Here is a 14,637-nt window from a genome sequence, read left to right on the forward strand (position 1 = left end):
TCGGAATTTAAGATTCACTCAAATATTTCACACACTTCAGACTGTGTTCTAAATCAAAGACACTAGACAATTTTCACACTCATCAAGAAAAAGCATCTGACCGTTTTCTGCAGCTTAAATACTTCTGAAAGTAAAATAATACATTATTCAGACAAAACTATTTATTGCATAACGTACCATTGTGTCAACAACATAAACAAGGCAATCTGAAAGACAGCTATATCCCCCGCCACTGCTATGGATAGTCAAAGGGTTGATGGTATTGGGTTGAACCATTAAACATTTAAGTTATGACCCTGACCTTAAGCTGGCAGGGGTGAATTTTTGAATTGTGCACATTGTCTTGATAAGGGGAATATTATAGCCAAGTCATATTAAAATCCTTCAAGGTGTTTAGGAGATAGAGAGCAGACATAAAATGGAAGGCTTAAACCTTTGACCTTGAATTGTGACCTTAACCTTGAGCCAACATGGCTGACTTATCAGTTTTGCACATCGTCTTGATGAGGTGATCAAATGGCCCAAGTTTCATGAAAATTCTTCAAGGGGTTAAGAAGATACAGAGCAGACACAAAATGGAAGGCTCAAACCTTTGACCTTGAGCTGTGACCTTGACCTTAGGTCAACATGGCTAATTTATATGTTCTGCACATCTTCTTGATGAGGTGATCATTTGACCCAAGTTTCATGATTATCCTTCACAGAGTTTAGGAGATACAGACCAGACACAAAATGGAAGGCTCAAATATTTGACCTCGAGTTGTGACCTTGACCTGACATGGCTGACTCATAAGTTCTGCACATCGTCTTGATGAGGTGATTATTTTACCCAAGTTTCATGAAAATCCTTCATGTGGTTTAGGAGATACAGAGCGGACACGAAATGGAAGGCTCAAACCTTTGACCTTGGCTTGTGACCTTGACCTTAAGCTGACATGGCTGACTCATAAGTTCTGCACATCATCTTGATGAGGTGATCATTTGACCAAAGTTTTACGAATATTTCTTCAAGGGGTTTAGGAGAAATAGAGCGGACACAAAATTGAAGGCTCAAACCTTTTGACCTAGAGTTGTGACCTGACCTTGAGCCAACATGGCTGATTCATAATTAAGTTCTGCACATCGTCTTGATGAGGTGATCATTTTACCCAAGTTTCATGATTATCCTTCAAGGGGTTTAGGAGATACAGAGCGGACACAAAATGGAAGGCTCAAACCTTTGACCTCGAGTTGTGACCTTGACCTTGAGCCAACATGGCTGACTCATAAGTACTGCACATCATCTTGATGAGGTGATCATTTGACCAAAGTTTCACAAATATACTTCAAGGGCAGGGTTTTTTTCTGCCCGATTTTATATCCATTATTTGGTCATGTTCCCAATTGAAAATAGTATCTTTTTTTCCCAATTGAATGCAAAAAATGCCCAAATCAAAGCCCAAAAAATCCAAGAAAAATCGACCAGTTTTACCGAGAAAAACAGCAAATATGTCTTTACTCCCGCATCTTGATTTGTAAATTTCCCGATGAAAAGTCACCCACCATCTTGAAATTTGAAAAAATACATCGGTATGAAAATAACTGATAATTTAGCGATAAAGTTATAAAACTTATCGAGTTTACAATGAATCAATTATAAATGCAATGCCCTAGTTATTTTTTCATAAATGTTTTTATAAGGCCGAAATCTGAGTTCAAGGTGCCTGGCAGCAAGCGTCACTATACTCCGAAATTTCGAGTTGAAATTTAGACACAAAATACGTTCGTTCAACTTAAATGATATTATTTATTTTGCATTTAGGGGTTATATTTGTCTAGCACTGAATTAAGATAACAAGAGGGCCATGATGGCCCTATATCGCTCACCTGAGTACCATTGCTTTAACCAAAAGCAAAAAGAAATCAAAGGCCTGAAGGGCCTGAGAGTAGGCTAATGACTGATGTACTGGTAGTATAGTCTACCTGTTTCAGTTTGGTTTTAGTTTTTTTCCCCAACTGAACAGAGATTTTGTTACAATAGATGAAATGGACATTCAATCGATGCCTAGTGAAACTTTGATTGGCATTATACAAGTATTTAAACCCAATATATTTCTCTAAAATTGAAGAGTGGTTCCAAAAAATAAAAATGTTGAAAGTACAAACTACAATTTGACAGGTGACACTAAGATACTGCCCATGACTATAAATATTTTTCCAGTAAACATTTGCCTCCGGCATTACCAAAACAGGCAATTATCGGCTGGTATATATTCGCACATGATAAAATTTGAAAATGAAAATTTATATATTGAAATTTTATAGCGCGAATTGCCACATACAATTTGTAACGGATGGACGAAAGAACTGTTCAGATATTTTACAGATAAGGGGCCTGGCAATAACCGTGTCACATGCTAGGTATTGTTCAATCATATTATAAGGGATGTGAATTTAAAGTATACTTACTTTTGCGTTTAACGATATGTAAATGTTGCTGAGTGTCAATATATAGTGTCATGAATGTTTACACTGACAGGAAAATTGCGCATTCGAAACTAAGAGAAGTTACTCGGACTAGCTACCAATTTCGGAAAAGATAACCAATATTAATAAATGCAGTTCTTTTTTAGTTAAAACCATCATTTATTCTATTTAAGACCTGTTAACCCCTTCAAAACCATGTCAGTAGTCCCCAAGTCTATGTACTTTCAATTATCCGTTTTGATTCATGTAGACAGACAGGCCCAGACTGGGCTGGAAAAATGTTTGAGCCATTTTTACGTGGTCGGTAGCAGGGTGGGTTTGGGAGGGGTGTTCCTTCCCGCTTTGAACTGCAGTCAGATTTTGAAATGGGCATTGTGGCAGGTGGTAAAAGGGCAAATGTATCAAACTGTAAAGTGGCAATATGGGGGGAGGGTGTGGGAGGATACCCCCTCCTGCAATTAGGGTTTGGGGTATCACCACAAGGAAATTTTGAAAATGTAGACCCTTGATACAGCCTTTGGTGCGATTTCTAACGGAAAATTTTATGTTTCAATTTCTAAATATTACCTCTAGATTCTTTTTAGTATTACAATATTCAAAGTATGAATGACTGTCACTTCATATTTTTACTTTCAGGTCATGCCTCAGCACTAGAATATAAGTCTGATATTGATTCTATGTATGTATTATAAAAATAAATTCTAGAATCATTTCTGTTACAATAATATCTATCATGTCTGTTACTTTAATGTTTAAATTTCATAACACAGCTCGATATTTACCCAAAATATTATATCCGGATATGATTAGACTTTCTTTTATACCGCCAAAATCTCCAGTTTCAACAATATGTTTTACAAATTGTGATGATATGAAGACAGTTTAGCAGCAATTGGCAGTATCTGACATTGAAGTTTACGGTGAAATTATTTAAATCATTTCATAAAAAAAATTGTTTCGTTTCGTCAAAGCACTCTAACATAGATGATCTACAAAAACTAAAAGAAAATACAATTTAATGTTTCGCCGATTTGTTTATTTCTCGAAAAATTAGAAATAAAATCATTTTTAAAATCAGTAGTAATTAAACAAATCAGTAAGAGCTCTTTCTCGGGATAATTTATCCGCTTACTGACTGCAAAAATCAAGCCATGTGTCATCATGAAAAGCAGAATGGGTGACGGTTTCATTTTTTTGCGAACCAGAATCGTAAGCAAATTATCCAAACCAGTCAAAATTCCAGAAAGGTTACGATCTAGATTCTTTCTAGTATTACAATATCCAAAGTATGACTTTTCACTTCATCTTTTTACTTTCAGATCATGCCTCAGGACTAGAATACCAGTCTGACATAGATTATATGTAGGTGTAATAAAAATAAATTCTAGAATCATTTCTGTTACAATAATATCTATCATGTATGTTACATGAATGTTAAAATTTCATAACACAGCTCGATATTTACCCAAAATATTATATCCGGATACGATTACACTTTTCTCCATTTTCAACAATGTATTTTACAAATTTTGATGATACGAAGACATTTAGCAGCAATTGGCAGTATCTGACATTGAAGTTTACGTTTAATTACCTCTTATTTAAATCTTTTCATAAAAAAGTTGTTTCGTTTCGTGAAAGCAGCCAAACATAGACGATCTACTTTCGATTTCAAAAACTACAAGAAAATACAATTTAATGTTTCGCCGATTTGTTTATTTCTCGAAAAATAAGAATTAAAATCATTTTTAATATCTGTAGTAACTAAACAAACCAGTAAGAGCTTCTTCTTCCGATAATTTATCCGTTTACTGACTGCAAAATTCATGTGTGTGTGTGTGTAGAAACCCATGCAAAATTTATAGAAATCATACGATGCGTGAATACGTTCAATGTGGGAGAATTAAGGCTGATCGGGATCGGCTATGTTACCTAACGCATCTAGACGATTCAGATTTTGTTTTTAAAAAAGCATTGTGTGCATTTCTGTAATTTTATATACGTTTTTATACGCTTAGAAATTATTAGACATGCGTATTTGCATTATTTCTATACGTAATTTACGCTCATACGCATCTTATCTGGAGCCCTGTCCAGGAACTATTTTTTGTCTATCGCTGGATGTTACCCAAGCTTTGTAAGCCTGCGCAATTCATAAAATGCACATTTATGCTTAATGAGTTACATTCGAGTATTGCACAATTACAAGTCATAAATATGACAGATTACATCGTATATTGGTCATAGCAAAGGGAATTCACACAACTTAACTTCATTCATGCAGTGAACTGTTTGAAGTTTGAGAAATCTAATGGAACTACATCCCTTCACTGTGTTATTTGGTCCATTTAGACTTAGAGAATCGCTGGATAGCAAGGACTCGTCAAAACGATTTCATCGTTTAGCCGACTCAAAAAATCTTACAAGGTACAGATATGTCAAAATACACCTAAAAATTGGAGGTACCACCCATGTTGTACCACAGAAAAGTGGTCTCAGTTTTTCCCTATGGCCAATAATAAAAAAAGTTACTAAATAAGCTATTTATAGTAACATAAAAGGGAAGTAATAAAAAAATATTGTAAGCGAACAAAGAAGGATCTGCCAAATAAAAACAAGAGCACTGCAATGCAACGCAAATGCAGAGCAATATTTACTTAACACAAAGTCATATGACCTTTAACCCCTAAGTGTGACCTTGACATTGAATTTAGCCATCCGAAATATGCGCCTTGCACATCCTTTCAATGAGTGAACATTTGTGTCAGGTTTCTCTGAAATCCATAAAGGGGTTCAAGAGTTACAGAGCGGAAGGGAAATTGCTAACCAACACACAGACAGACGGACACCAAGGCGATAACATAATACGTCCCTGCGGGCGTATAAAAAAGAATCGAGATCTTATGGTGATACAAGTTGTGTGCAAGTTTGGTTAAAATCAAATCATAAATGAAGCTGCTATTGTGCAGACAAGGTTAAAATAGCTAATTTTGGCCCTTTCAGGGGCCATAACTCTGGAACCCATTATGGCACCTGGCCGGTTCAAGAAAAGAACCAAGATCTTTTGGTGACACAAGTTTTGTGCAAGTTTGATTACTGTAAAACACCTTTTATTCGCGAGAATTTAATTTTCGCTAATATTCGCGAGGTTAAGTACTCGCGAATTCAAAGTGACCGCGAAAAATAGCTTTACCTGTTCGTGTTTATCCGAAATTCGCTGATGTCCGAAATAGTGTCTGAACAATAAATGTTCACACTTACGAAATTCAGTTATTGTGATTTTGCGTGATTCCACCATGGTTCGACAAGTACAGTTAAATGACTATATTATATACAAAATATACACAGATACAGCAAAGTATAATTTTTATTATTTAATAGTAAACATTTATCCAATTCATGACGTATCGATCAGCACAAGGGAAGAAACTAATGGTGTTACTGTACATGACCGCTCAAACAAAGTTATCTTCCATTACAATACTATAGTACATGTACTAAGTACTAGTAATTCTAAATTAAGCTGTGACTTGAATTCCACCCTGAATCCAGCCACACTATACCATATCAGTGTAATTCTCAATTTTCTGCATGGTTTTAACAAGCCATTTAGCGTGCAGTGGTTAGACAGTGGACAAGCGCAAATCAGCATTTACAGAGTCAATGTTACTATCCTTTAATTGGACGGCGATTTTGTTAGCATAAAACTCCTCAAAACACTCTTTCATGTACAACTTGAAATTGGCATACATACACGCAATTATTACATACCTAAAATTATTTTCCATTGGGTTTCAGTGGACTGCGATCGTGCAATATTTTTCCATATCATGACGTGGAACGCTTTCATATCGGACGTGGAATGTTTTCTTAACGTTGTAATGGAAAGAATCGCATGACGTCCATGGCGTCCATGCGCACGTTGCGACAAGTTGACGTCATTTTTGTGGAAAATATTTATGCGTGTCAGTTTGATTTGTTTATTACATTTTCGGAGAAATTCTTTTCGTATTTTTCTTTGTCTTTCGTTACAAAACGATAATTTAGACATAAAATAATTATTTGATTGTGGGTATGTAATAACAAGAGGGCCATGATGGCCCTATATCGCTCACCTGTTATCATTGCACTTGAGGACAAGAAGGTCCTCAGAAAAATTATCTAAGTCCAAAGGACAGGAACAACAAAGGGAAGAAATTTAACCAAAAAGAAAAAAAAATTCTTACAAGGTATAGATATGTCAAAATACACCTAAAAATTGGAGGTACCATCCATGTTGTACCACAGAAAAGTGGTCTTGTTTTTCCCTATGGCCAATAATAAAAAAGTTACTAAAAATAACCTATTTATAGTAACATAAAAGGGAAGTAATTAAAAAAAAATATATTGTAAGTGAACAAAAGAAGGATCTGCTAAATAAATCTGTTGACATAAATGAAATTTCAGATCAGTATCTTCATTAGTTACGGAGATATACCCATTTTAATTTGAAATAAAGGGAGGTAATTTGACATAAAATCAGTTCATAGTTATCTACCCTGATTGTCTCAGTCCAACTAATAACAATAATGAAATTTCAAAAAAGTCCTATAAGTACTTACTGATATAAATCCATTTTGATTAAAATCAGGGGAGGTAATCAGATATAAAATAACTCTGGAACCTACGATTGGATCTGATTTGTCATGGAATCCAAGATTTATTGTTGTTGAAGATATTTTGGAAGTTTGTATCAAATAAAACCATAAATGAAGTCTCTATATGGCTGCAAAAGCCAAAATAGCCAATTTTGGACCTTTAAGGGGCCATAACTCTGGAACCCATGATGGAATCTGGCCAGTTGAAGAAAGGAAGCAAGATCTTGTGGTGATACAAATTGTGTGCAACTTCGGTTAAAATCAAATCATAAATGAAGCTGCTATTGTGCAGACAAGGTCAAAATAGCTAATTTTGGCCCTTTCAGGGGCCATAACTCTGGAACCCATAACGTGATCTGGCCAGTTCAAGAAAGGAACCAAGATCTTATGTTGATACAAGTTTTGTGCAAGTTTGATTAAATTCAAATCATAAATGAAGCTGCTATTGTGCAGACAAGGTCAAAATAGCTAATTCTGGCCCTATCAGGGGCCATAACTCTGGAACCCATAATGGAATCTGGCCAGTTCAAGAAAGGAACCGAGATCTTATGGTGATGCAAGTTGTGTGCAAGTTTGGTTAAAATCAAATCATAAATAAAGTTGCTATTGTGCAGACAAGGTCAAAATAGCTAAATTTGGCCCTTTCAGGGGCCATAACTCTGAAACCCATTATGGGATCTGGCTGGTTCAAGAAAGGAAACGAGATCTTATGGTAACACAAGTTTTGTGCAAGTTTGATTAAATTCAAATCATAAATGAAGCTGCTATTGTGCAGACAAGGTCAAAATAGCTAATTTTGGCCCTTTCAGGGGCCATAACTCTGAAACCCATAATGGAATCTGGCCAGTTCAAGAAAGGAACCAAGATCTTATGGTGATACAAGTTGTGTGCAAGTTTGGTTAAAACTAGAGCTATCACTAAAGGTGATGAATGTACCCCCCGCATGCACTGACACAGTACATTGCAATTTGACGCACACAAGATTGCATAATTATGTGGACTGTATGTATATAGACTGTATGTATACAGTATAGTAGCAAAAACAAAGTCCCATAACTATGCAGAATATTTATCTAAAAGAATGTAACATGCAGCATGCACAACTAGGGTTGGTACTGATCACTTGTGTGAAGTTTCATTAAATTGTGTGTAAGGGTTTGGTAGATTAGGCACGCACAAGATTGCATATGCAGACTGTATGTACATAGTATGTTAACAAGAAACAAAGTCCCATAACTCTGCAATTTTTGTCGCTGAAAGAACCTAACATGCCCCACGCACAACTACTGTTGTTACTGATCACTTGTGTGAAGTTTCATTAAATTGTGTCAAGGGGATGAGGAGAGATGGTGCGCACAAGATTGTGTCTATGTATATAGTATAGTAACAAAAAAACAAAGTCCCATAACTCTGCAAAGTTTTTTTCTGAAAGAACCTAACATGCCCCATGCACAACTACTGTTGTTACTGATCACTTGTGTGAAGTTTCATTAAATTGTGTCAAGGGGATGAGGAGAGATGGTGCGCACAAGATTGTGTCTATGTACATGTATATAGTATAGTAACAAAAAAAACAAAGTCCCATAACTCTGCAAATTTTTTTTCTCAAAGAACCTAACATGCCCCATGCACAACTACTGTTGGTACTGATCACTTGTGTGAAGTTTCATTAAAGTGTGTCAAGGGGATGAGGAGAGATGGTGCGCACAAGATTGTGTCTATGTATATAGTATAGTAACAAAAAAACAAAGTCCCATAACTCTGCAAAATTTTTTTCTAAAAGAACCTAACATGCCCCATGCACAACTACTGTTGGTACTGATCACTTGTGTGAAGTTTCATTAAATTCTGTCAAGGGGATAAGGAGAGATGGTGCGCACAAGATTGCGTCTACGGACAGACGGACAGACGGCCAGACAGACAACCTGAAACCAGTATACCCCCCCTTACAACTTTGTTGTCGGGGGGTACAATAAAATCATAAATGAAACCACTATCGTGCAGACAAGAAATTGTGGACGGACGACGGACGAAGGGTGATCACAAAAGCTCACCCTGTCACTATGTGACAGGTGAGCTAAAAAGGTTATCAACTGCAGAACTCGTGCATATATCCACATACAAAGTAAATAACCTATAATTATTTTTCACGCCTAACAAAACAGTTTCCCTTTTCAAAAGACGAAGATAATTATTATACAAAATGTACCATTGTTTACCAATTTTACAATGGTTTACACTTTTTTCAAAACTGAAAGAAACTGTGAAAAGTTTACAATGATTGGGTGCATAATAAATGTTCAAAGATCAAGCGTTCATTGTTAATATGGTGTCCCAGTCGAGCCATGATATTTTTTAGTTTAAACTTATTTATTTTACCTGTTTTGAACCTTTTTCTTCCATCGTCCATGAGCTCACCGATACGTAATTACACTGCGATTATAGCCGGTTTCGAACCCAATCTGATACTTCTAACACTTGTAAATGTTACTGATATTAAAGCTACGTAATAACAAAAGAAAGGAACAATTTATTGACGACTATACAACAGTGAGCACATATCAGATATTAAAGGCATTAACCTGCTATCAATAAAGAGCGTAACACGCACTAGCGAACCGGAGAATAAACTTTTAACAGTGACGTCATACAGGTACAATAATTGCAGAAAGTAACCGAATGCAGTCGTACTTCCGGTTTTCTTCTGGATTCACATTCGCGAAATTAAAATTACGATTTTAATATCGTGAATTTAAGATTTCGTGAAATAATAAAATGCCAAAAATCGGGACAAATTCGCGAAATAAAGATCTTGCGAATTTAAAGTGTTTTACAGTAAATTCAAATCATAAATGAAGCAGCTATTGTGCAGACAAGGTCAAAATAGCTAATTCCGGCCGTATCAGGGGCCATAACTCTGGAATCCATTATGGGAACTGGCCGGTTCAAGAAAGGAACCAAGATCTTATGGTGACACAAGTTTTGTGCAAGTTTGGTTAAAATCAAATCATAAATGAAACCACTTTTGTGCAGACAAGGTCAAAATAGCTAATTTTGACCCCTTCAGGAGCCGTAACTCTGGAACCCATAAAGGAATCTTGCCAGTTCCAGAAAGGAACCAAGATCTTATGGTGATATAAGTTGTGTGCAAGTTTGGTAAAAATCAAATCATAAATGACGCTGCTATTGTGCAGACAAGGTCAAAATAGCTAATTTTGAGTCTTTCAGGGGCCATAACTCTGGAACCCATAATGGAATCTAGCCAGTTCCAGAAAGGAACCAAGATCTTATGGTGATACAAGTTGTGTGCAAGTTTGGTAAGGCCCTTTCAGGGGCCATAACTCTGGAACCCATTATGGGATCTGGCCAGTTCAACAAAGAAACCGAGATCTTATGGTGATACAAGTTGTGTGCAAGTTTGGTTAAAATAAAATCATAAATGAAACCACTATCGTGCAGACAAGAAATTGTTGACGGACGGACGGACGGACTGACGATGTCACTATGTGACTGGTGAGCTAATAAAAGGAAGAGAATTAAGTTTTAATTACCAAATGTTTTGAGTTATATTGGAGAAACAACGGACAGCGACGCTCGCCGGCACCTGTTTAACTCGGAATTCGGATAACATCTTTTCGGATACGAACGTTCAAGCATACTTTATCCTGTTATGTGTGACGGCTTTCTAGCATTTAATTTTCATTTTGAAGTTTAATGGTGAAATGTTATGGAATCATCGCCTTCTGTAGCATAGTGAAATATCCTGGTAACTTCTGTCAGCAGATAAAAATTGCTTGGAAAAAATGTTGAAAAACGATGGACTCAACTTCTTCCAGACTTACAGTCATTAAAACATTCAACATTAAATATTTGTGTAAGATGACTTTCTCTTCGTATTATTATAGTTGTGCTTAATTCTGTGATTGTTTTTAAAAATCTGTTGTAGGACAATCTGATCCATCATTTATTTTTTATTTAATTCTAAAAGCCTTAATTATTAATCATTATCAAAAGCTTGTTATAGTGTTAGTTTGACCAAGAACCTATATGCGGCTGCATGAAGTCGACTTAGCCAAGAGTCACTGGTCAGGCTGATGAGGATATGTATCCACAAAGTCATCAGTCGCTTTCACCAGCACAACTTACCAGGGTTGACTTGTAGAATGTTTCAAGAATATGAAAGTCTGTGAAATTGATCTGTAAATCTTATCACACTGAGTTACAGTTAATTAAACATAAGAGCACCGCCTTGCGGGTGCTGACGCTCATCTGATTTTTTTTGTGTAATAGAAATATTGTCCTACCCATGATTTTCTAAGTCTAAAAAGGGCCATCATTCTTGCAAAAAGCAGGTTAGAGTTATGTTTCTTGATGTTCAGTGTCCACTTATGATGGTGAAAAACTGTTGCAAGTTTTAAAGCAATAGCTTTGATAGTTTATGAGAAAAATTGACTTAAACATAATACTCAACCAAGAAAATTATTTTCTAAGTCCAAAAAGGGCAATAATTATTGCAAAAAGCAGGATGGAGTTATGTTGCTTGCTGTACAGGGTCAGCTTATGATGGTGAACAAGTGTTGCAAGTTTCAAAGCAATAGCTTTGATAGTTTAAGAGAAAAAGTTGACCTAAACATAAAACTTAACCAAGAAATCTGATATTTTCTAAGTCCAAAAGATAAATCTTGCAAAAAGCAGGATGGAGTTATGTTTCTTGCTGTACAGGGTCAACTTATGATGGTGAACAAGTGTTGCAAGTTATAAAGCAATAGCTTCGATAGTTTAGGATAAAAGCTGACCTAAACATAAAACTTAACCAAGAAAACTGATTTTCTAAGTCCAAAAGGGGCAATAAATCTTGCAAAAAGCAAGATGGAGTTATGTTTCTTGATGTACAGGGTCTGCTTATGATGGTGAACAAGTATTCCAAGTTTCAAAGCAATAGCTTTGATAGTTTAGGAAAAAAGTTGACCTAAACATAAAACTTAACCAAGAAATCTGATATTTTCTAAGTACAAAAGGGGCCATAAATCTTGCAAAAAGCAAGATGGAGTTATGTTTCTTGCTATACAGGGTCAGCTTATGACGGTGAACAAGTATTCCAAGTTTCAAAGCAATAGCTTTGATAGTTTAGGAGAAAAGGTGACCTAAACATAAAACTTAACCAGGCAACGCCGACGCCGACGCCGACGCCGACAACCGCTCAAGTGATGACAATAACTCATCATTTTTTTTCAAAAAATCAGATGAGCTAATAAAAATCAGTAATTGTGTTCTTTTTGGCTTTAACAAGAATGGATATTGAAATTTGTACTTTTTCCCAATTTGGCAAAAACGCCACGAAAATTCCCAATCCCAGGGGTATAGGTCATGTTCCCAAAATGGTGAGAAAAAACCCTGAAGGGGTTTAGGAGAAATAGAGCAGACACAAAATGTTACGGACAAACAGACGGATGGTAGACAAAGGCCAGACGGAGGAGACCTTTCCTATAACCCCCACCCCAACCACCACTCGTGGCGGGGGATTAATAAATCAATTATTAGTAATCAGCGATCAATTAAGATACAAGAAATATAGTTCTTTCTTAATCAGCAATTTTTTTCCTTATCCATTTGATACTGTTAAAGAGACCCATTTCCAACTGACTGTTTTTCCCAATTTTCAACTTAAAAATTCCCAAAATAACTGCAATAAAGGTAGTATCACCAAACTTTCCAACTAACGAAAAACTGTAATTACTATCAAATATGTGAATTTTACCAAAACAAGTGAAATCAAAATTTCAGCTTAACAAGTCTGCTGTAATATAACTAGATTTCCAACAATTCTGTTTTTAAACTTCATCTTTAACACATGACGTGGTTGACAAATTAAAATCAACAATATATACTACATCCAAACAGCATACTTTACCTCGGTGATAAGCGAGTCTGGTGTCCAATTTTCCAATTCTGAGGAACCAGAAAAATGTTTAAATTCTAAAGAACAGGAAGTGTATTTTGCAACAAAGAAACAAATGACTATAGATGCAAATGTTCTTGTTTAACACTGTGATTTTTTCCACTTTGCCTGGAGCTTGACCCTTTCCAAAATGGCAAAAACAAATTGATGTTGATATTCATCCAAATTGATTTGCTCATTTTATCACCGCAAAATAGCAAATGTATAATATATGCTATCACTTAAACAACATTAAAACCTGTCCATGCTCCTACAGCACTGCCAAATCTTCTACTAACACTTAAACACCTGTTCCAGTTTGTTACATCCTTTAGCTAATAAGTTTTCGCGTATTTTACGTCCGATGTATTCTGCAAATCATTGTAGATTCTTAATCGCCTACATTCATAAAACCGCAAAAGATGGAGTTCGCAAAAAATTCTAGGGTTACAGTAACAGCACTTAAACACCTACCCAGTCTCCTACAGCACTTAAACACCTGCCCAAGCTCCTACTATCACTGAAATTCCCGCTAAAGCTCCTACAGCACTTAAACACCTGCCCAGTCTCCTACAGCACTTAAACACCTACCCAAGCACTACTAACAGAACAAGCTCCTACAGCACTTAAACACCTGCCCAAGCTCCTACTATCACTGAAATTCCTGCTAAAGCTCCTACAGCACTTAAATACCTGCCCAAGTTCCTACTAGCATTCAAACAACATTTGAATGCCCGAGATCCTACATCACCTTAACACCTGCCCAATCTCCTACTTCCACTTAAACACCTGACCAATCTCCTACAACACTTAAATACCTGCCCAATCTCCTACAGCACTTAAACACCTACCCAATCTACAACAGCACTTAAACACCTTCCCAATCTACAACAGCACTTAAACACCTTCCCAATCTCCAGCAGCATTAAGGATAGCATGGTGTAATAGGCCTCAATTTCACCAAAAGCGTATGTACAACTTGATAATGTCAGCTTTAAAAATGTCAAACAATAGAAATAAGGTGCATATTGACAAGTTATATAGTGACAGAAGTTCTCAAAAAATTCCTTTAGATTACCTCCCCTAATAATTTTGGTTTTCATGAGTTATCTCCCCTGAAAACTAGAAAAAATGATTTTCTCCTTTTCCCTACGGAGAATTTTAGATTTCTTTTTGATATTTGTATCAGAATCATACAATGCAGCTTTCTACCACAAAATTTTCTCGAAACTCAAGTTCAGATTCTCATAATCAAAGAAATTATATATTTCCCATAGGTATCAATTTTAACTTCAATACGATTATCTCCACCAAAAATGATAAAATTTGAAAAATCTCTTGGTGAAAGGTTTTTAATTTTGAATGTCTTTAAAGTGACCAAATTTCATTTAAATATTACCATCCAGTTACAAGATATGAAATATGGCTATTACACCATGTTATCCTTAACCACCTACTCAATCTCCTATGGCACCAAAACGCCTGCCCAATCTCCTACAGCACTTAAACACCTGCCCAGTCTCAAACAGCACTTAAACACCTACCCAATCTCCTACAGCACTTATACACCTGCCAAAGCCCCTACTAGCACTTCAA

The 14,637-nt window shown here is 36.0% G+C and overlaps 1 protein-coding gene across 1 annotated transcript in view; it reads right to left on the reverse strand.

Moving 5' to 3' along the window:
• Window positions 1–14,637, reverse strand: part of LOC123554188 (general transcription factor IIF subunit 2-like) — a 217,438-nt gene that overhangs the window by 167,337 nt on the left and 35,464 nt on the right. The window lies entirely within an intron of this gene.

Source organism: Mercenaria mercenaria, chromosome 7 (genome assembly GCF_021730395.1).
Source record: "Mercenaria mercenaria strain notata chromosome 7, MADL_Memer_1, whole genome shotgun sequence".
In the NCBI taxonomy this organism is placed as follows: domain Eukaryota; kingdom Metazoa; phylum Mollusca; class Bivalvia; order Venerida; family Veneridae; genus Mercenaria; species Mercenaria mercenaria.